This window comes from Dermacentor andersoni, chromosome 6 (genome assembly GCF_023375885.2).
Source record: "Dermacentor andersoni chromosome 6, qqDerAnde1_hic_scaffold, whole genome shotgun sequence".
NCBI lineage: Eukaryota > Metazoa > Arthropoda > Arachnida > Ixodida > Ixodidae > Dermacentor > Dermacentor andersoni.
Window position 1 is genome coordinate 171938424 of NC_092819.1, and position 23088 is coordinate 171961511.

The 23088-nt window shown below is 51.9% G+C and overlaps 1 protein-coding gene across 1 annotated transcript in view; it reads right to left on the reverse strand.

The window, feature by feature from the left end:
• LOC126523437 (luciferin 4-monooxygenase-like) overlaps nucleotides 1–23088 on the reverse strand; it is a 245123-nt gene that overhangs the window by 136359 nt on the left and 85676 nt on the right. The gene's annotated exons all lie outside the window — the stretch shown is intronic.

Here is a 23088-nt window from a genome sequence, read left to right on the forward strand (position 1 = left end):
CAGTCAATGAACGTGAACACCCCCTACGCCATCGCTGACGCACGCCAGATGGGGCGTTCCCAATCCATCCTCATCACCTTCGTCGGCACTTCTACTCTTCCCTCCACCATCGTCTTCAACTGCGGGGTCTACCCCTGCCACCCGTTCCACCCGAGAGCCGAGGCCTGCACGAACTGCTGGGCTCCTGGCCACCGAGCGGATGTCTGCACCAAGCCTAAGTCCGCCCTCTGTCACCGCTGCGGCCAGGCCCACAAGCCAATCGATCCCCGGCCTGCGTCCCCTGCTGCATCCTGTGCAGGGGAGCCCACGTCACGGGCTCGCGCTCGTGCGGGCTCCGGTTCGAGCGGAACGGACCGTCATCGCCCCCGGCCACCTCCAACCACCAGCCTCCCCCACCAGCGCCACCCACCGTGCCCATCCTCAAGACCTTCCGGCCTTGCCGTCCCCGCCGCCACTCTGTCTCCCGTGGTGCCCAGTCTGCCAGCCGCCACCGCTCCGTCTCCTTCCCGCCTCTGCCTAGGTCCGAGGCGTCCACCGCCCCCGCCACTACCACCACATCACCAGTAAGCTGGCAACCGCAGCCTCACACGTCGGACCCCCAAACCGCAGCCCTCAAGGCCACTATCGCTGCCCAGCAGCTCCAAATTCAGGAGCTGTCGCGCCAGCTGCAGGCCGCGCTAGTGCGTCCGTCCTCCCCCGCTCCTCCTCCTACTTCCCCAGCTCCCGCACCTCCACAGCCGTCGTCGCTAGCTGTGGAGCCGATGAATGCGGCATCCTCGGCTGCATCATCGCGCGCCTCCTCTCCCAACCGCAGTCCCCCGCTCAAACGCCGATCACCATCCTCCGACCCTGTCGCGCCCGAGCGTGACGTGATTCGCCAAACAACCTCCTTCTTAGAGGCGTTTGAGAAGCGCGTCATGGCCCCCTTTGCGCGACTTGAGGAGCGCGTCCCCAGTATCGACACCCGTGTGGCCGCCATCGAATCCCACCTTACCGCCCTAGACAACAGGGTCCCGGCCTTAGAGACCCGCTAAAGCGCGACGGAGGCCACCGTCGCACACCTGTCGCTCCCTGCCCCACTCACCCCGGCACCTACCCCAACTCTGTCGGGGGACTCCGCCATCCATCATGGCCAGACACCCCACGCGCCTTAATTCCTGGCAGTGGAACTGTCGGGGGTTCCGCAGCAAGCGGAACACCCTGCAGCTCCACCTCCAGAACATTCCTCCCGACACTCTCCCCTCCGTCCTAGCACCCCAGGAACCCCTAACTCCCGTGAAATTGCGCGACTACACCTCCTTCCATCCTTCTTCTGAGGTCCACCCAAACGTTGCCACACTGGTGCAGCGCAACTTTGCTGCCGTGCAGCACCAGTTGGACGTTTCGGACTGTGCCCATCTCCTCCTTGAAATCCTTCCTCGCCGTCGCACTGAGACAAGCTTCTTTGTTCTCAATGTGTACAATCCTCCCAAAGCCCTTTCAGCTCCTCTCCTCCTCGTCCTCCGCCGAGCGCTCTCCTGCGCTGGCCGCAATGCCCTGCTCGTTCTTGGCTACCTCAATGCCCCACATACCAGCTGGGCCTACCCCCAGAACACTCGCAAAGGCCACTCACTCTGGACTTTCATCCACAACGAGTGCCTTTGGGTCCTTAATGACTTCGCTTGCCCCACCAGGATCGGATCTAGTGTTCAACGAGACACCAATCCGGACCTTACCCTCGCCAAAAATGTCGCCAATCCGACCTCGACTGATACAGGGGTCTTCCTCGGTAGCGATCACTACGTCCTCTGTACAACTTTCCCACTCCCCTCCCTTGCTCGCGCCTCTACTCGTCTCACCCAGATAGTCGACTGGGACTGCTTTCCCTCCACTCGTCTCTCTACTTCCTCCTCTGCTCCTGTCGCCGATCTCTCTGCCTGGACAGAGACCCTTTTGGCGGACGTCCACACTGCCACATCCACACTCCCTACAGCACCACAATCCACTACGGCAGACAGCCGTCTGCTGCACCTTTGGGAGGCCTATCACGCTGTCCACCGCCGGTGGCAGGCTCAGAAATACAATCGCTGCCTGCGCCTCCGTTTGGCCCGACTCGCGTTGGACATGGAGGAGCACTGCGCCTCTCTCGTTAGACAACAGTGGGGCCAGACCTGCGACCGCATGGCAGGCAACCTGGGTCTCCGCGACACGTGGTCGCTTCTCAGGGTGCTGCTAGACCCTACACACTAAAGCTTCCCAGCGCAAGGATATCTCCCATCTCCTTCATTCCTCCCCACTCACCGATACTGACTTCCTGGCGGCCCTCTGGGACCACTACCTCTGCACCGACCTACCTACTCCGCTTCCCACCTACTCCGGCTCCCCAAACCCTGACCTTGAGGCAGACATCTCCGTGGGCGAGGTTCGTGCGGCGCTACTCCCACTCCGCACCACCTCGGCCCCGGGGGCGGACCGCATCACTAACAAGGTACTCCGCAACCTAGACACGCCCTCCCTCGAAGCCCTTACTGATCTCCTCAATACACATTGGCAGGCTGGCACTCTTCCATCCTCCTGGACCCATGCACGTGTCTCATTCATCCCCAAACCCGGCAAACCTATTGCCCTCGAACACCTACGCCCCATCTCTCTCACCTCCTGTCTCAGCAAGCTGTTCGAGCATATCATCCTGGCCCGCCTCCAGACCTATCTGAATGATCATGACTTTTATCCTGACTCCATGTTCGGTTTTCGTCCCCAACTGTCCACCCAGGATGTCATGCTCCAACTTTCCGAGGATGTCCTACACCCCTCCCACCACAAACGCACTCGAGCTATCCCGGCGCTGGACCTTACTAAAGCATTCGACAATGTACACCACACCGCCATCCTGGACGCTCTCTCCTCCCTCCATGTCGGACCCTGTGTCCATGCTTACGTCACTGCGTTCCTCGCCACCGCACAGCCGAAATCTCATACGGCCCACTTTCTTCTCCTTCCTTCTCCCTTGGCAACAAGGGTACCCCCCAAGGCTCTGTCTTGTCCCCTCTTCTGTTCAACATCACCCTCTTCCCGCTGGCACGTGCTTTACGAGCTATCCCAGCTCTGTCTCATGCTTTCTACGCCGATGACATCTCCCTCTGGGTGACCACCGGCAATCTTGGCGACATGGAGACCGCTCTACAGGCAGGTGTGGACGCGGTAGCAGCTCACGCCTGGGCCATCGGGTTGAGCTGCTCCCCGACCAAAGCGGTGCGTTTGCTCCTTCGGCCTGGGCGGATGACCCCCTTTCGCCTTCTCCACTCACCGTCTACCTTGACGGCACACCCATTCCTCTCGTCTCTACCCTCCGCATCCTCGGACTCTTTCTTCAGACCAATGGCAAGCACACCACCCTCATCACCCGACTCACAAACACTGTACACCACACTGTCCGCCTCATACGCCGCATTGCAAACCGCCACCACGGCATGCGCGCACACGACTTCCGCCGCCTGGTCCAGGCCTTTGTTCTCAGCCGCTTCATTTATTGTCTTCCGTATCTCTACCTTACTCGTACCGAGGAAGACAAAGTCAACAGCCTCATTCGCCACGCATATAAGTCAGCCCTGTCCCTTCCCACATCTACGTCGACGGCTCGGTTACTGTCGATGGGCGTCCACAACTCCCTGACGGAGCTGACGGAGGCCCATCGCACGGCCGAGCTCCTCCGTCTCTCCCGCACCCGCCCGGGTCGCGCACTTCTCTCCACCCTTAATCTCTCCCCTCTTATTCCTCTTCCCACATCACTGCCCATCCCTTCCCATGTCTTCCCCCTCCTAACCGTTAATCTCCTCCCTAAAAATATGCATCCCGAACACCACCCCTCCCGTAGAGCAGCGCGAGCCTCCGCGGTCTGGCGTCAGTACGAACGGCAGGCCGCCGTGGCTTACGTAGATGCTGCCCCGTACCGCCGCTACCCAGCACATGCCCTTGCCGTCACTGACAATTCTCTCCGACCCACTCTTACTGCCTCAGTCTACACTTCTACCTCTGTCGAGGCCGAGGAGGCAGCTATTGCCCTTGCCCTCACGCAAACCTCCGCGAAGTACATCTTCAGCGACTCCAAATCTGCGGTCTACAACTGCGCGGTTGGACGGGTGGCACACCCGGCCATCGGAATCTTGCGTTCCGATACCGTTCCCTCTCGCCCCATCCAAATCATCTGGGTGCCCGCTCACGCGGCCCATCCTGGTAACGAGGCGGCCAATTCCATCGCTCGAGATTCGACTGACCGAGCAAGCCCGTCCCCGCCGGGAATGGATACGCGCGATGCGCTCCTCACGTACCGCAATATCACGCAGCACTATCGCCTCTCTCGTGTCACCTTCCCCCCTCCGCACCAATCCCTTTCCCAGCCTCACCAACACTTATGGCGCCACCTTCAGGCCCATACCTGTCTTACTCCCGCACGTCTTGCCCTCTTCCACCCCGGGACGCACTCGCCGGCTTGCCGCTTATGTGGCGGCTCCCGCGCCGATTATGCTCACGTCCTATGGGGAACCAGCGCTGGAGTTTTCACGGCGCCTGCAGCGCCGCCCTGGCGGTAAGAACGTGCACAATGCAGCCTCCCCCGCGGACGAAAATTGCGTTGTATGCCCTTAAAGTCGAAGGAAAACAAAAGGGCGCCGACGATACTGTTGCGTATACAAGTGCCACAACTAAGTCGGGATGAGGGAGGATGTATCCTTCTGCGTCTTTCCATCTAAACCCTACGAACAAGAACGGAGGCGGCGTTGGATCCAAGCAGTCAGGCGAGCGGAGTAAGCTCCCGTCTTGTCGCCCTGTCAAGCGGTGTCGGGCTGGTTTCTAAATCAAATTTCGCGTGTATCCTTGGTTTATTTGATAGTGAAGACGGTCAGCCATGGCAGACAGTACCAAACAGCAGAATCTGCTGTCGGTATTTCGTCGGAAACAAAATGAGCAATAGCATGCACCATCCGGCATATGTAGCATTTTTCCTTCGCAATGCCACCGCCAAGCCCCTTCCAACGCCACCGCACCAAGTGAACGATACGAAAGGTAAAAATTATCCATTCATTGCCAAGAATTATGTAGGAGGGAAGCTGCCTTGTAATACGAGTTGTATGCGCATAGTGCCGGCGCACGCGCGACTAAGCCACCTATGTGTTTATAAAAATGCGGATGAGGACTCGGCGCTGAGATGCATCCGGCAAATTAATGTAATTAGTGCTAAATGTAGCCAGGATTGTTACGGATCAAGCAGCCGAGCACTCAAACCTTTGCTTGCGCGAGTCAGCTGATGCGATAAAGCTTTCTTCTCCATTGACTGCTGTGGCGAAATAACATCAGAATCTTTTATGTCTAGCCAGAGAAATATGGAATATCTTCAGGCCAACTAATATTTACGAAACCAGAGCGCAGCACGACCGGAGCCATAACTGCTAGATTTGCGAGGCAGGCAGCCATGCAAGCATGGCATCGATACACAACGCAACCGTTAAAGAAACACACGTGCTCGCCGCGACGCACTGTGAAAAATGTATAAAGCTTAAAAAGCTTCTTTCGTCATTTCTTCACTTGATGGCGCTAGCTTCTTTACAAAAACTCCACTTGAAGCGGCGCGAAAATGGAAACATACGAACTATAATACGGCTGCGTATGTGTGTGTCGTCTGGTTGTGTGGCTGGAATATGCCGCGTTTCGTCGCCAGGGCGGCGTGCAACGCACTCTTTTCGACGCGCCGCCTGTCCAGCGCTGGTTCCCCATTCTCCTGCCCGGCACACTTGCCCCCTGCCTCTTGGTGCCTAAGCAATCCGCAGCAGTGGGAGGCTGCTTTGTCCAGCACCGAGCCGGATATCCAACACCGGCTGGTGAACTGGGCTAGGACGTCACGACTAGGCATGGCCTGGACGCCACAACCGGCAGCCTGAAGGCCGCCCACAACGCTGCTTTTTATTTTTTTAATTTGTTTTTACTTTTGGCTTTCTCATCAATAAAAGTTTTTCACCACCACCATCACCAAAGAATTTTAACGCCGTGCTTCATCCGATCCGCCTTTCGATTCTATGAACCCTTCGGACGAATCCGCTTTCGCCAGTCGTCGACAGCCTTCCACGCATGCCAAGGAAAAGTAGTCACTGAATTCTGTGAAGCCAGAACTGCGTGTCTTGCGAAATCTTGAAGACCGACGAATATTCCCCCTCATAACGTGATTGATGTTATCCTGGAAGGAGTATAAACATGAGCATTTGTAGGCACAGGAGCCCTCATTTCGGTAATGCATGGCCGCATCTGACGCAGACTTTGCAAAGTGATGACGTCGCTTTCAAGGCTTTCGCTATGCGAAGCAAGCACACCACACATTGAGCCATTAAAAGCCTGCACACTGCGAGTCGTCAGTGGAGGAGCTTTATGTTATTGACTTTCTATTGCCAATTATATTGATGTTGCAACCGCATTTTTTGCCGTCGGCATTGCCGTCGCCGTCACCGCGATGCTCCGTATGAAGTCCAAGGGCGATCAGACCGTCGCCGTGCGTCGTATGCTGTATGTGCGAGTGAAAGTACGCGAGGGAAGGCGATGATCGCGGCTCAATTTGGCGCACGCGAAAGAGACAGCGGAGAGCAAACGCGCTTTCCTCCGTCGCGCGAAACGCCATGGGCGAATGGAGAGAGAGGGAGTGGGGTGCGGCGTTGTGCTCTAGCAGCAACTGCGCGTTTCGCGACCGGGCGGAAGCGGAATTGACGATCGCGGCTCAATCTCGCGCGCCATATGCAGTGTTGCCAAGTTTGTCTATATTTAGCCAAATTGGGCAACAGAAAAAATGTTTGCCATCGACTTGGACGAGTTGGCTACGTGGATATATTTGGGCTACTGAACATCTGCGACTTCGCTTCGTTTGGGCTATGATTGGCGCCCTAATCCAAGCTCCAGACAAATCTCGAAGGCTATTAGCTGGCTATACCGGCAGCGCGGCTGTGCGTGTGTGCGAGGATAGCCCCCCTCGCCCCTCGCAGTGGATCGTTCTCTGAGCTCATGATTTTATCCTTGACAGACTTAACTTACGCCGCGCTTTGCCGTGCTAACATTTACGCGAGCAACGTCGTCTCATCTTTGTCTTATTCTGACACCCAATCACCGGGTGTCGGTATGAGGCTGAGAGTGGAGGGTGTTTCGCAGTACACTGTACTAGCATGGCTATGCTCAGATACGGAGAGCAATAAGGTTAGGCGATCGTGGCGCCGGCATGAAAGAAGGGAAGCACGGGTAGATGACGCACTCCAGTTTGTCCATGGCGAAGGCGTCTGATTAAAGTATCGCGCAGGGCACAGCGTTTGATCGACTCCGCGTTTCTCACTGTAAGCTTTACGGGTATTTTCCTTTGCGTGCGGCACGAACTTTAACGCGACAGTGCTAAGCGCCCCATGCCGCAGAAAATCCGGCGTGGGCGCCGTTGTCCGCGTGAGAAAAATGATCTCGAACAATGTAGGGCCTTTGGCTGACGCATATGCATCACTGAAATACCTGAATTTCTCAAAGTAAAACGCGTAAGAAAATTCGTAAAGTAAGATTTACACTCAACCTACAGACATGATGGCGTCGAAGTGTAATTTGAATATCTGACAAAACATATGTTTTTTACACGGAACCTCGAACACAAACCCCTTTTCCAGCTACCGTTCGACGTCTTAGTAGGAGGGCGATGGTTTCGGCTAGTTGGTTTTCCGTGAGACTGTGTGGTGCAGCGCGAAGCCGGACTGGGGACATATGAAAAAAAAAAAAGAACGAGGACAAACGGCTACTGCCAACTGGGAGCGGCACGCCTCGCTGGGTTCCTTGCAAGACCATTCAGATAGCACTCGCCTTCGCGGCGTCGCCTGCAGTGCGAGTGGAAGGAGAAAAAAAGAACCAGAAAGCGTGCCTTTGTGCATACGGTTCGCCTCCAGCGTTTGCAGGCAAACATTATGGCTGCATACGCCGCAGTTGCTTGCAAGCACGAGAAGCAGTCAGGCATCTTTAAATGCTCTCGAGTTCCACTCTTAAAGGTGAATAGTAAAGGGATTGAGAGCCAATTTTCATGGTACCTATTTTTTAATACCTTGGAAAGTTTACCGGTCAGAGTGTGTATTCAAGAAGTGGTAACGCGCACAACACCGTGGAACATTTTTCATTCGAATTTTTTTATCTGCAGTGAGGATGTAGTCTTTCGCTGGCATCTTGCTGAAAGCGGTGGTAGGTGAGCGCGATAGCGATTATACGGTCACATTTGTGGGAGGCAGATGACAAGTGCGGCCGTAATTGTGACAGTATTTTGTCTAGCAATTCGACGTTCCAGCGCTTCATGTTTTCCGAAGTGTTAAGTATTTCTGCGGCAGTAGCCACGTGTTTTCATTGTTTTCTGTCCAACTGCTTTGGTATTTAAACAGTCAAAGCAAAACCAATCGGTCTGAAAACGGAACGACGATTTTACACATTATACGCACTTCAGCGTGTGGCCGTAGTCATGTGTGCGCTTTTTATTTCCGAAGCATAGCATAAATCGCAAGTGTCTAATACTATAGCAGCTGCAATTTTAAGTAATAAGTATGTTGTACTTATTAACAGCCATCTTAATTACGGTGATCTCATAGACTAGATCATTTTTATTTTTTATTTTATTAATACTGTAAGCCTTTACAGGCTCTTACAGGAGTGGGAACAACAAAGAAAAACAACAACGAAAAGTACAGATTGCCAGCAATAGAAAAGAAGAAAAAAAAATCCGAATATCAGAAATGAAAGAGACGAAAGTCCTAAAACAGGATGAACATCTGAAGTACCAGGATTTCATTGCCAGGCCTCGCCACTTACTGGCCTTTGAGATTTTCTTTGCCAACTTAAAATTATAATCCCTACTTCAATCGCGAAGAGCGTACCTGGTTCTATCACCAGAAAACATGATCCTTTCATTTCCATCAACATCTCGCAACGCATTCTGGCCACTTGTCAGTCGCTTTAAGCGTCCTCCAAGTTTGTTGTTCGTCCTTACATTCGACATTCATTTCGAAAGGTTCTCCCTCAGCAGCGATTCGCTGGAACTTGAGTTTCCGGGACTAACAAAAAAAAAAAAAATGCTCTCCGTGCAAGCATGACGTATCTGTTAAAGATGTCAAGGGTCGATCGTCACGGCGTCATGGATGTTCTTTTTTTTTTTACGACGGGTTATACACAAAGGTATAAACGTAGTCGAATATGAAAATGTATATACGGATAAAACTGAAAACAATAATGGCTATATTTCGCTACTAATTTCTTTTTCTCTTCCTTTTGTTCGGCTACATTTGGGTTACAGTTTCTCTAGCTTTGGGCTATGCCGCCTTGGCCGACCTGGCAACAATGCATGTATGGAGTAAAGTGGAGAGGCTGCATGGGAGGGAGGGACGGCAGGCGGTTTCGACCTGGCCAACAAGAGCGTACTTTGCACGGCCACTCGCGGTCGCGCGCCGTATCTTGAAAGGGGCCCGCAGACGGCTAACACTTTTGGGTGCGCTGTGTTCACGCCGCTCTTGCGTTGAAGCGGTAGACCGCACAAAATCTTCAAGGGAAGTACGGTAGCGCGATTAAAAGACGGGACAAAAGAAGACACATAGGGACACACACAGCGCTAACTTCCAACAATGTCATGTCAACAATGTCAACAATGACATTGTTGGAAGTTAGCGCTGTGTGTCCCCCTATGTGTCTTCTTTTGTCCAGTCTTTTAATCGCGCTACCATACTCCCCTTGAAGATGCATTACCAACAAGCCCACATTACAATCCTCGTGACCGCACGAAGGTCACTTCACTCGCTGCTGCTGGCGTGCTTGTTCACATTAGTGTTTAGACAGCGAGTGTCCGCGCTCATCGGGTGTGATGTGTTCACGTTTACTTCTGCGCACTGAAATCATGCTTGTTAATTCAGTTAGTACGCGAATGTTTCCAAGTTGTTGCCGCCCATAGAAGTACCATCTTCGTATAGCTGTATACTAACTTCATATCGCGACCGATGTTGCGCCTTTAGGGTGAAAGCGCGAATTTTTGTGCTCGCCTCTTCTCATGATGTCATTTTCAAGCAATGAAGTCATCTTGAAATCATTTTCAAGCTATCACGCCGCCATTGACTGCACCCGCGCCGAGGTTGCGCGCCTTCCCATTTGTCATACATTATTGTAAGAGCAGCCTCCTGCCAAACTTGTCATCAGAGAAGACGTCGACATACCTACGTGGTCGTCTATGATCGTCCCCTTGTTGGGCGACTCCCTGCTTGACGGTAGTATGCTTTTTAATACGTAAGCATTCTTTGGGCGAGTACCCTAAACCCGTCACGCGAAAAGTGTAATGCCTTGTATTTGCACAAAAATGCGTACTTTATAAATTTAAGCCAATGAATCGTTATAATAGCGTAAGTGTAGATGATTGGCAGCTTTACAGGCGATAAGGAGCGATTTAAACAAAAAAAGAGAATGCCCTGAAAGATGTATAGGGTCCTCCGAAAATGCATGGGGAAGCTTAGAGTAGGGGTTGGTCAACTGAAGTTTGTGGTTGAGTGGACATGAAATTTGGGGGTGGGCCAACTTGAAATTCGAATGTAGGCCAATTGATATTTCATGATTGGCTAACCTGGAGTTTGGGAGTGGGTCAACTTAAATTTGGGGAGAGATCAAGTTCAAATGTGGGGGTGGATCACCTGTAATTTGGGGTTGGGTCAAATTGAAATTAGGGGAGGGGGGCGGCAACTTTGGGTGTGGGCACACTTGAAATGCGTGAGCGGGCCAACATAAATTTGAAGGCGGACCAACTTCAAATTTGTTGGTGGGCCAACTGAAATTTGAGGACGGGCCAATTTGAAGTTTGGACGTGGTTCAACCTAAATCTGAGCATACGCGAGGTTGAAATTTGGGGGTACGCCTACGCATACTTTGACATCTTCAGTGGAGGTAGAGCAACTGCACGATTTTTGTATGCTGTCTGGTCGCTTTGACCGCCGCCGAATGGTTCCTCTGCCATTCGCTGTGCTTGATTTCCGTGCTGGTGCCATGTCCATGCATGTTTCTAACCCGACGTCACTCCAGCTTCATATGTTACGCCGCGAGTGCCTCGGTCGTGCTGAGCCGCTGCACTTACTCTTCAACAGGCACCTGCCAACTGCCACCTGCCGCTTACATCGCCGCTGTAGACCTTGTCGTCCATAAACGTACTCGGTCGTCATAAACGTACTCAGTCGTCCATAAACGTACTACGATGCGGCGCGATGGGATTTTCCGTCTTGTTAATTTTTCAGCTCTTCATTTGATTCCGACACTACTTCCTTGGGTCGAGCGACAGCTGTTTCTCACACCATACAAATGGGCTCTCACGCTCCTCTGCGGCAGCGACCTTACCTGGGTTGGGCCACAGAGAGACGGGTTATTGATGAGCAGGTTTACTTACACGCTGACTCTGGGGGCTATTCAGCCCAACCACCGCATTGACATCCCGCTAGTCCTTGTTAAAAATATGCGGCTCCCACGCAGTGTGGGAATGGATGTAAGCGAAAATTTATATACTGTTTACTTTGATTGACCACAATTAGTGGGGCCGTTGGCCGCGAATGTATGATTTGTTCACCGTTTAGTCCAATACGAGATTGGTGAGTTGATTTTAAACATTACCTTGCGTGCACCACTCCTGTTTGCGTGCGTAGTTCACGGAGGGAGACGTCTTTGCTTGAGGTGTTCTTGTGCGTCCTCATTCACAATCTCTGAGAGTGTTGAGCATTATCATTCCCTCACATGGCAGGTCGCATTGTGGGAGAAGTGTTAAACCGTAATAAAATTGTGGGGCAGTACTCAATTCAATTATTATAATTGTACGTATACATTGTATGTATACATTCGCTTTCTGCACAGCGTTTATCTGCGTAGCGAAGACACTCCTGTTCCTCACGACGCTTCTTAAGGGCCAGGGAGTCCTCGACGATGGGTTCACGCTTTGGAGCAATTTACTGGTGCATGTTCACGTGCTCCGTCCCCATACGTGGCCAGTACGCTGTTGAGGCGCCATCTCCACGCGCTCACTTCAGGCTATGGACGATTGTAATGTTTACGCTATCACAACCGAGTACGCTACATCCACAGCCCAGCACTTATACTTTTGTCTCATAGGAAAGCAAACGCAGCAGGTGCCATACGCACAAACTGTGCAACACTGCCGTGGCGGCATCAGCCTGTGTGCGCGGAGGCGAGAAGCATCTGGTAGGGCTGCAAAAAACCCAGTGGCATGTGCGGCCAGACAATCACAGCAGCAGAGGCCGCAAAGTCAGGAGAAGAGGCAAAGAATGTTTCACTTTAGAAGAGAGTCGGTTCCAGCCGTTTTACAGCGAAGCTGTGTACCTCTACCCTCCAAGGAAATTTTTGTGTCCTAAGCAGTGGACATCCGGTCCGACCCGCGGCGGAGATGAAGGAGATTTTAAGCATTCCCCATACATGGGCCGATCGCGTAGATAGTGCGATGCCTGTCCAACGCGGGGTGGAGGTTACCCAGGCGTTAAACACTCCCCACACGTGGGCCCATCCCGAAGATAGTGCAATGCCGGTCCGACCCGCGGTAGAGGTAAAGCAGGCGTTAAGCACTCCCCAAACGTGGGGCGATCCCGAGGATAGCGCAGTGCCGCTCCTACGCGCAGCTGAGGTGAAGCAGGCGTTAAGCCTACTTACGTGGGCTTAACGTACGTGTGCCGATCCGATTACGTGAGCTTAAGCATGGGATTAACGTGCGCTTACCCGGGCTTAACCTACGTGGTCTGATCCGATTACATGGGCTTAAGCGTACGTGGGCGAATCGATCCCGAAGATAGTGCTATGCCGGGCCGACCCGCGGCGGAATTGCAGTCGACTGCATCGACGACGCGTCGTCCACGTCGACGACACCAAGAAACGGCAAATCTAGCTCCAAGTCGGAGGATGTCAAGGGAATAGGAGAACGTGACAAGCAGTCAGCGTCGCTATGCTTATGGCCGGATCTGTAGTCAACAGTTATGTCGTATTCCTGGAGGCGGAGACTCCAACGAGCAAGGCAACCTGACGGGTCTCGTAGATTGGCAAGCCAGCAGAGCGAGTGGTGATCACTGATCGCTCGAAATGGCCGGCCGTATAAGTAGGGTCGGAACTTCCTGATGGCCCACACGATTGCTAAGCATTCTTTTTCGGTCGTTGAATAATTAGCTTCTGCTTTTGTCAGACTACGACTCGCGTACGCAATTACACGTTCTGTGACATCTTTTCATTGAACCAGAATGGCCCCGAGTCCTAGGTTGCTGGTGTCGGTGTGTATTTCAGTTGCCGCGGTGTCATCAAAATGCGCCAGCACTGGAGAGGATTGAAGGCGTTTCCGCCATTCGGTGAAGGCCTGCTCTTGGTCTTCCGTCCACGCAAAGAGCACATCTTGTCGCGTCAGTCTCGTGAGCGGTTCAGCAATCCTTGAGAAGCCTTCATCGAAACGACGGTAGTAAGCGCAGAGGCCCAGGAACCGCTGAACAGCCTTTTTTGTCTTTAGGACGAGGAAACTCGGCAACGGCAGCGACTTTTTCTGGGTCTGGTCGTACACCTTGGGAGTTGACCACGTGGCCTAGAAACTTGAGTTCCTGGAAGCCAAAGTAACGTTTTTCAGGCTTGATGGTGAGGTTGGCCTTGCGTATTGCGGCAAGGACAATTCGTAGCCGGGCGAGATGTTCATCGAACGTGCTGGAAAACACAACAACGTCATCTAAATACACTAGACACGTCTGCCACTTTAGTACAACGAGTACAGTGTCCATCATTCATTGGGACGTAGCAGGAGCGGAACAGAGACTGAAAGGCAGCACTTTAAATTCGTACAGCCCTTCGGGAGTCACGAAGGCGGTTTTTTCATGGTCACGCTCGTCCACTTCGATTTGCCAGTAGCCTGACTTTAGGTCTTACGAAGTAAAGAACTGAGCATGACGCAGACGGTCCACAGCGTCTTTGATCCGTGGCAGGGGATAAACGTCGCGTTTGGTGACTCGGTTAAGCCGTCTGTAGTCAACGCAGAAGCGGAGTGTGTTGTCTTTCTTTTTTACTAGTACGACAGGCGATGCCCACGGACTTGTCGACGGCTGGATGACGTCATCATTTAGCATTTCTTGAACATGACGCTTAATCGCCTCCCGCTCCATAGCTGACACGCGATACGCATGCTGACGAACAGGCCGCGCCGACTCCTCTGTAACGATCCGGTGTTGGGTAACGGAAGTGCGCTGGACCTTGGATTCCGTGGAAAAACAGCCGGAGAATTCTGTCAGTAGGCCCAGCAGCTGATCCTTCTGTACATCTGCTAAGTCAGCATTAATGTGGACGCGGGTATTCAGTCTGGCGTGAGTTGTTGCATCCGGTGAAGTCACTTGTAACATGCCGATATCGGAGAAATCAGCAATGTCGTTCAGAAATGCCACTGCTGCACCTTGAGGGACGTGCTGATACTCATGGCTGAAGTTTGTCAACAAAACTCGCGAGCACTTATGCTGCATTCGAACAAGGCCCCGGGCGATGCAGATGTGTCTGTCGAGCAGCAGCGGCATATTTGCCTCGGCAATACCCTCATAGCCGTCGAATGCGTCGCAGGTGATGAGGGTCAATACGCGGCTCCTTGGCGGCACCGTGATGTTCTGGTCAACAATCCTCAAGGCGTTGACATACGTGTCGTAAGTGCTGCTCCCTGCTAAGGCCTGCGCCGTCGAAAACGTTACCCGCGAGTTCTGTAAGTTAATCACAGCTCCATTAGCCTGCAGAAAGTCGATTCCCAGAATTAGGTCCCTGGAACAGCTTGGGAGGATAACGAAATCTCCGAGGCACGTAAACCCACGAATGCTCACTCGCGCTGTGCATCTTCCTACCGGGGTTAGCAGATGGCCTCCTGCAGTTCGAATCTGCGACCCAGTCCACTCGGTAGAAACTTTCTTCAGCTTGCAGGCAAGGTCCATGCTCATAACTGAGGTGTCCGCTCCAGTGTCGATTAACGCCGTTATTTCCTCGTCGTCTATGGTCACGGGAATGTTCGACGTTACTACCTCTCGTAAGGTGGTTGACTCCGTCTGTACGTCTGCGTCGTTCTGTTTTCGTCGTTGTCGTCGTAGTGGAGGATATTGCGTACGGTCGTCGTCAGCGGCCTCACCTCCGGAGTTCGCTGAACTCAGTTTTCCCGACCCGCCGGGCTAGGCGAGCCGCGTCTCTGAGCGCCGCGAGTAAAGGCTTGGCTTGGTGATGGTGACCTGTAACGAGCAGGAGACGACGAACGGGGCTCCGGCCATCGCTGATCATTATTGCGACGATTTGTGACGAAACTCTCTATTTCCGGCGGCCGCTCACCAGGTCGTGGACGAGGTGCATTCGGCGGGAATCCACGGAGCCCCACATGACGATAAGAACACATTCTGTAGATGTGTCCAGCTTCGCCACAATGAAAACAAAGGGATTTGTAGTCTGTGGTGCACCAGATGTCACTCTTTCTAGTGCTTGCTTCGGCGATGTTCGGTGGGCTGCGAGGCGGCCTGAAGCTTACGTCCATTTGTTGAGTGGGGTGTACCATGCTGCACGCACTTGAGGGTGGCGGATGGCGTACTGCTTCAGCATAACTCATTTCGGCGTGCGGTCCCTGCTGTGGTGCCTCGTACTGTCCAGGAACATGGACGGCCTGTCGGACCTCGGCGCGCACCATTTCCGCAATGGAAAGTTGTCCCACAGGGGCAGTGGTCGTCTACATCTTCTGCAGTTCCCCCTTGACGACAGCCCTGATGAGTTCTCGCAAGGCGCCAACGTCGTTACCGAGGGTAACGGCAGAGAGCTCCCTTGAAATCACGGCGTCGCGGTTGTTTTGCCTTCCTGCTGTTGAAGGGCCTTTTCCATAGTAGTGGCTTCGTTATGAAACTCTGCAAACGTCGTCGGCGGATTTCGAATGAGGCAGGCAAAAATTTCCTCTCTGACGCCGCGCATGAGATGGCGCACCTTCTTTGTTTCAGTCATAGAAGGGTCCGCACGTCTGAAAAGCCGATTCGTGACTCCTACGTACGCCGTCACTCGCTCATTCGGGCCTTGAATTTTTGCCTCCAACGCTAACTCCGCCTTCTCCTTCCTGTCCGTCCTGGCGAAGGCATTGAGGAACTGCCTACGAAATTCTTCCCATGACGTCAGTGTCGCCTCATGGTTCTCAAACCATGTTTTCGCGGAATCCTCAAGAGCGAAGTACACGTTGCGTAGCTTACGCTCGTGGTTCCAGTCGTTGAGGTTGGCAACCCGGTCAAAATGGTCAAGCCAGTCGTCGGCGTCCTCTGAAGCACTTCCGTGGAACAGATTCAGCGTCCGGATGTGATTGACGACAACGTGAGATGCTGCAGGAGTGGCAGGAGGTGGTTGGTTCGTCATTCTAGTTCCTTCGGGTAGCAGACCGTGCTGTGGCTGGAGTTCCTGGAGACGTGGGCTGGCACGTACGTGCACAGGGGTAAGCTCAGTTGAACTACTCGCCGGACTTCGGTCTGGAGTATGTTCCGGAGATCTTAACACCGACCGTACCCCGCACCTCCACCAGAAATGTCACCCAGCTATTACAACTAAAACAGTTTGGAAAAATACAGATTGACAAAAAACGTCTGCCTCTAGTAATGGCTGGTCCTCGGAGAGCCCGCGCGCATCCACGAACTTCGTCGTTCTCGCCTTAAGGGTCCCGTGTGAACACGTGCAAACTTATTTCGCGTCAATATGTGAGCACTGATTACGCATGATTGTACCAAACGAAAGGAAACTAATAATTGCTCATTCGACACGTTTTTCGCTATTGGCAACAAAGGCGTCGTTTGACCAATTGCTACTGGTCAAAATTTTCCGACTGCGCCCACTTCGCCTGTCTTTCTCACGATGTTACAAAAGCGCAAAAACTCATTGCGTCAAAGTGACGTGTACGCGTTAAGGGTGCAATATTATGCAAATTTGGGGCCCTATAACGTAAAAATATCCCCATATGTTTCTGTTCCAATCTCCTGACGTCAAACTTGAGTAACCGCCGGCGCCAGCATCGGGCGGTGACCGACAAGTTTGCCTGAACAGACAAATCAAACGCTCTACTCGTTTATAAGAGGTCGCTTTTTTATTGTAAAAGGAATAACTTTGGCTACACTAAGCAGCTTGTATTATCTAATCGGTTGACAAGAGGAGAGGAGCAGGCTCAAGTGGAGACGCATTCGATGGGGCGGAGCCAGTGCATTGAAAATCGATAACAGCACAAAGAGGGTGGTGCCGGCGTCGGTGATTGGTCCGCTTTCACTTACTTATCATGCGGTGGCTGGTCGAAAATTGCGGCGTCGTGCAACAGAACGTAAAGATTGCCGCTAAGACTGATCGTCAGCAAAGAAGAGTTGGCGGAGCGAGGTCATAAACGTGCGTGAAAGTGCTCGATAACGTTACACGGCTACCCAAAAAGTTTTATTGTATGCAAATAAGCCCATGCTCTCCGGTAGGTGCGAGTAGCCAGTGCCTGAGAGATTGGTGGCAGCTATCTTTTATTACTTTCGGAACGGGGCAGCCTGTGGCTATTCGGAAAAAGATTCACTTTTGTTCGGCATATTAATGTATCTTTGATGCGTGCACGTCACATTGATGCAGTGATTTTGCGCGGTTTTGTTACGTCGCGTGACAGGCTGGTGAAGTGGGTGCAGCCCTAAAGCTATTGACCAATAGCCAAGGGCTAATGGCGAAAAGGCTTCGAATCAGAAACAACAAATTTTCTTTTTTTCGATCCAGTCATGCATAATCAGTGTGTACGCCTCATATCAGATAGGGATCTATCGCGGTTTTTGTGCCGTCGCGTGGCAGACAAGCGAAGGGGGGGTGGTTAAAACAGTTTTTGACCAATCGAGGAGGGCTCCTTGCAAAGTTGGAACAGAAAAGTTTGGAATAGCTTTAAGTTATAGCGTTCCTGAACAGAAATATTTTCTGAATAGTCGTAGAATGCGCCGGTCCGAAAGGAATGGAAGATGGCTGTCCGCCGATCACTGTGGCACTAAGTACGCGCTGCTGCTTGGATCATGGATTGATTTGCATATAATAAAAAATTGCGTTGCAGTGTAACGTTATCGAAACCTTTTTGAGCACGTAAATGACATCACTTTGGCAACTCCTATTTGCTGGGGATCCGTTTCAGCGACATTTTTAAACTTCAGTTGGACGCCGCCTCCATTTTCGACCAGCGAGCGCAAGCAAGTGCAGGCGCACCAATCGCAGATGGCGGCACAACCCTGCGGATGCGGTAATCTACCTGCGCTGGCGGAGCTCCGTCGAAACTCTCTACACGTAAGTGTGCTGCTCGCCTGTAATAAGCCAGTTATATAACAAAAACTGTTCAATGTAGGCAATGCTATTGTCCTTGAATGCATAAGAAAGTTACATCCTACAAACGAGAAGCCCGTTTGATTGTGCTTATCAAACAGCGCTGCAGGATACCGCCCGATGCTTACGTCGCTGGTTACGTACATTTAACGTCAAGAGATTAGAATAAAAACAGATGCGAATAGTTTTACGTTATAGGGCCCCAAGAATATGACATCCGGGCTGGCTACTGCTCCGGGCTCGCTACTAGTCCGGGCCCAAACATTCGGACGCCCAAGCTTTATCGCGTTCGCCAATTCCACTGGACGTCAAACCCGTTTCGGTGCTCACATTTGATTTGTTACATTTGAACGTCACCGACTTGGCTTCAGAGCAGCAAAATTAGCCCAGCAAAGCAGCTTTTCTTAATTTTCTAAAGAATCCTGTCGGTGTCTCTGGCATTCCGCCGTCCGCTATCCCATTTCGCAGTTAACGAGGGACTTCTCTACGCCGAAATAACTTTTGCGATGGCTGCAAATGGCTTCTAGTTGCCCGTCAGCTATCCCATTTCTCAGGTCGAGAGGGACTTTTCTAACGCCGAAATAACCTTTGCGATGGCCGCAGGTGGCTTCTAGTTCTCCTGTCAGCTGCCCCTGTTTCGCAGTTGGAGAGCGACTTCTCTAACGCCAAAATAACGTTTGCGATGGCCGCAGGTGGCTTTTAGTCGTGCCATCAGCCACCCATCTGGCAGTTCGATAGGGAGTCATCTAACGCCGAAATAATCATTGCGATGACCTCAAGTAGCCTTTAGTTGTGCCGTCAGTCATCCCATTTCGCAGTTCGAGAGGGACTTATCTAACACCGAAATAACCTTCGCGATGGCCGCAAGTGGCTTCTAGTTGTCCCGTCAGCTATCCGATTTCACAGTTTGAGAGAGACTTGTTTAACATCAAAAAAAAAAATTTAATTAAATTATGGGGTTTAACGTGCCAAAACCACTTTTTGATTATGAGGCACGCCGTAGTGGAGGACTCCGGAAATTTCGACGACCTGGGGTTCTTTAACGTGCGCCTAAATCTAAGTACACGGGTGTTTTCGCATTTCGCCCCCATCGAAATGCGGCCGCCATGGCCGGGATTCGATCCCGCGACCTCGTGCTCAGCAGCCCAACACCATAGCCACTGAGCAACCACGGCGGGTTCGTTTAACATCGAAATAACCTTTGCGGTGGCCGCAAGTGGCTTCTTATTGTCCTGTCAGCTATCCGATTTCGCAGTTCGAGAGAGGCTTTTCTAACGCCGAAATACCTTTTGCAATTACCGCAGGTGGCTTCTTCTTGTCCCGTCAGCTATCCCATTTCGCAGTTCGAGAGAGACTTCTCTAACGCCGAAATAATCTTCGCCATGGCCGCAAGTGGCTTGTAGTTGTTCCGTCAGCTATCCCATTTCACAGTTCGAGAGAGACTTATTTAACGTCGAAATAACCTTTGCGATGGCCGCAAGTGGCTTCTTCTTGCCTCGTCAGCTATACCATTTCGTAGTTCGAGATTGGCTTTTCTAACGCCGAAATACCATTTGCAATTGCCGTAGGTGGCTTCTTCTTGTACCGTCAGCTATCCCATTTCGCACTTCCAGAGAGACTTCTCTAACGCCGAAATAACCTTTGCGATGGCCGCACGTGGCTTCTAGTTGTCTCGTCAGCTATGCCATTTTGCAGTTCGAGAGCGACTTCTCTAACGCCGAAATAACCTTTGCGATGGCCGCAGGTGGCTTCATGTTATCTCGTCAGCTATCCCATTTCGCAGTTCGAGAGCGACTTCTCTAACTCTGAAGTAACCTTTGCGATGACCGCAAGTCGCTTCTAGTTGTCCTGTATGCCATCCCATTTCGCAGTTCGAGAGATACTTCTCAAACGCCGGAATAACCTTCGCGATGGGAGCAAGTGGCTTCTAGTTGTCCCGTCAATTACCCCATCTCGAAGTTCGAAAGGGACTTCTCTAGCGCCGAAATAATCTTTGCGATGGCCGAAAGTGGCTTCTAGTTGTACCGTCAGCTATCCCATTTCGCAGTTCGAGAAGGACTTCTCTAACACCGAAACAACCTTTGCTATGACTGCAAGTGGCTTCGAGTTGTCCCGCGCTAACTCCTTAGCGATATTTGCGCTTCACTTCAAGCCGACCCACTGTGTGGCCATGGCGGCCTACCTAAACGTGACTTCCACTTCTATTTTACTGGTAGGTCAAGTATAACTACATCAGCAAATGCGTCCGCTCGTGCCCCAATTGCTGAAGTTGCAAATTGGTTCCCCGTCTAGTCGTTCCGTTGCAGCCATTCAATTCCCAGTCCACCCGTTTGACCGTGTAGGGATTGATTTGTGTGGTCCTCTCCCACGTACGGCTGCTGGAAACCGTTGGGTCATAGTCGTGGTTGATCGCCTGACGAAATATTCGGAAAACACTGCCCTGCCAGCAGTGATACGCTGTCGACCGAGTGAGGTAGGTCTTTATCGCAAGAATAAGGAAACGAGGATGAAGCCAGGCATCGTGATGGAGGCAAAAAGTTGAAAAGAATGTATCCACTTCATCGGTACATGGTTGTAACATCCCCGAGTCTCGAACGGTTCTAATTAACACGGGGGCCAGGACAGCCTTAAATAGCCCCTTGTGGTCTTGTGGTAACCGACACTTCCTTCGGGAGCGTGTGGAAGTAGGTTCTGCTGTCGACGACCTTCTGCCCTTCAGGTTTTCTTTCCTTCGTCCTTCCCTTTGTGTCAGCTCGGGTAATAAAAAGGGATTATAGGCTGTTTCGGAGAAGAGGACAATTATGTCGACATGGGGACGCCCGCTTGAAGGTTTCTCATACTTGACAGGTCAATCATACTGGGGTCAAGACGGCCTTAGTTACCCCGTGCGGTTTTGTAGTTGACGTCTTCCTGGGGATCCTGTGGAAGCATTCGTGATTTTGTCAGGCTCTGTCTTCGACGGCTTCCCGCCCTTCGATTTCTCTTCACTTTGTCCATCCCTTCGTGTCAGCTCTGGGAATAAAACGGGTGACGCTGTTTCGGAGAAGAGGGCAATTATCTTAACATGTGGATGCCCGCTTGAACACTTCTCACACTTGACAGATAGATGTCAAGTACTACTGTAGCAACTTTTTCTCGGACGAGGCAAATCATCTTGTGATGGGAACGTACGTCTGAATGTCTCTCACACCCGATAGGTCGATCCTTACTGCGGCCACAGCGTCTCTTCCTTCATCCTCCATCACCTCTATCTACACCACGGCGCTCCTCGGGAACTCTTGAGGGACCGAGAGTGCGTGTCTCTTACCGAAGTCGTTAAGTCTCTCCTTCACCAATGCGACATTATACCTGGCCGCATCCCCGCCTATCACACCTGGCCCAGTGTTCTGACGTAATGGTTCAACCGTACTCTTGCCGATATGCTGTCCATGCATGTCGTCTCCGAACATTCCAACTGAGACATTTTTCTGCAGCATGTGACACACGCCTACAGCACCGCCAAACAAGCCACACCCAGATTCTCTCCATTTTTCCTTCCCTACGACTGTGAACCTTCCTGTACCATCAAAACAAATTTTATATATTTTCCAGAGGCTTCAGTGTGCTATCCGATTTCCAGTGTCGCTAAGCATGCCAAGCAATTTCGGCAGCTTGTGCGCTAGATCACTACTCTAAACATTTCAACGAAAAGCTCCAACGTGACGACTGACGACTTGCTCCTACCTTTCTAATGGATTCTCTTTTGCGATTCTGGGTCCCATCTACAAGGCCTGCCCGCCTTTGCAAACCACAACCAAAATTTCATGGCCCTTGTCACGTCATTGCCCAAATTTAACCCCTTAACTACATCGTCGAGCCACTGACGCTCAAAAGTGACCGCCGTCTTGGGCGACCTGAAATTTTTCATGTAGACAGGTTCAAACCTTATTACGAGCGCGTCATTTCGTCGACGCGGTAGGTGGCCAGGATGACTCTTATTTTTTTAGCCGGGGTGCGATTGTAGGGAAGAAGAAAGGCACTGGAAAGTCCCGTCGCCATTGCATGTTTCGGTGCCAGAAGATCGGTACGCTATAAAGCGCTGTCGCCATCGAGTTTCACGCAGTCAGTTCACCGATCTAGCTGAATTATCGTTGCTGGCGCTGTGTTTCTTGCTGACGCTTGGCGAGTTCAGTAAACCTCATCACAGTTCCGACGATTTCATAATTTCTACGAATGATCACGCTCACATGAACGAGTGGCGCGAAGGTGCGAGATGGGCAAAAAAGGAAAAAAATAAATGCTCATGAACCACAACACGTGGTATCACTTTGGAAACACAAACAGGTGATTTGACGGCTAAACTGTACCACAGGCTAAAGACAGTGCCCTTTCTTAGCCATCTGGACGAGTGGCATAGGGCAGTGCTTACCTTGGCCGAGTCATGAGGACGCTGCTATAATAAAATTCAGTGCAGCAGGCCTCGATCAAGCGGCTTGTTTGGGCGAGAAGGGCCATGAAAGTCCGGAATTTCTTCAGGAGGAACGAGGAGGTGGCGCGTTGCTGTCCGGTGTTTGGAAATCAAAGTTCCCGGGGTACTTGCCTTTAAAACACTGGTTTAATGAATGCAACCCTATAGAAAAAAAACATATGCCCCATACCTCCCATTTGTAATAATACAGTACGAAACACATTGGATCGAATAAATAAAAACCCATTTTTTGCATGTGTCATTAGACG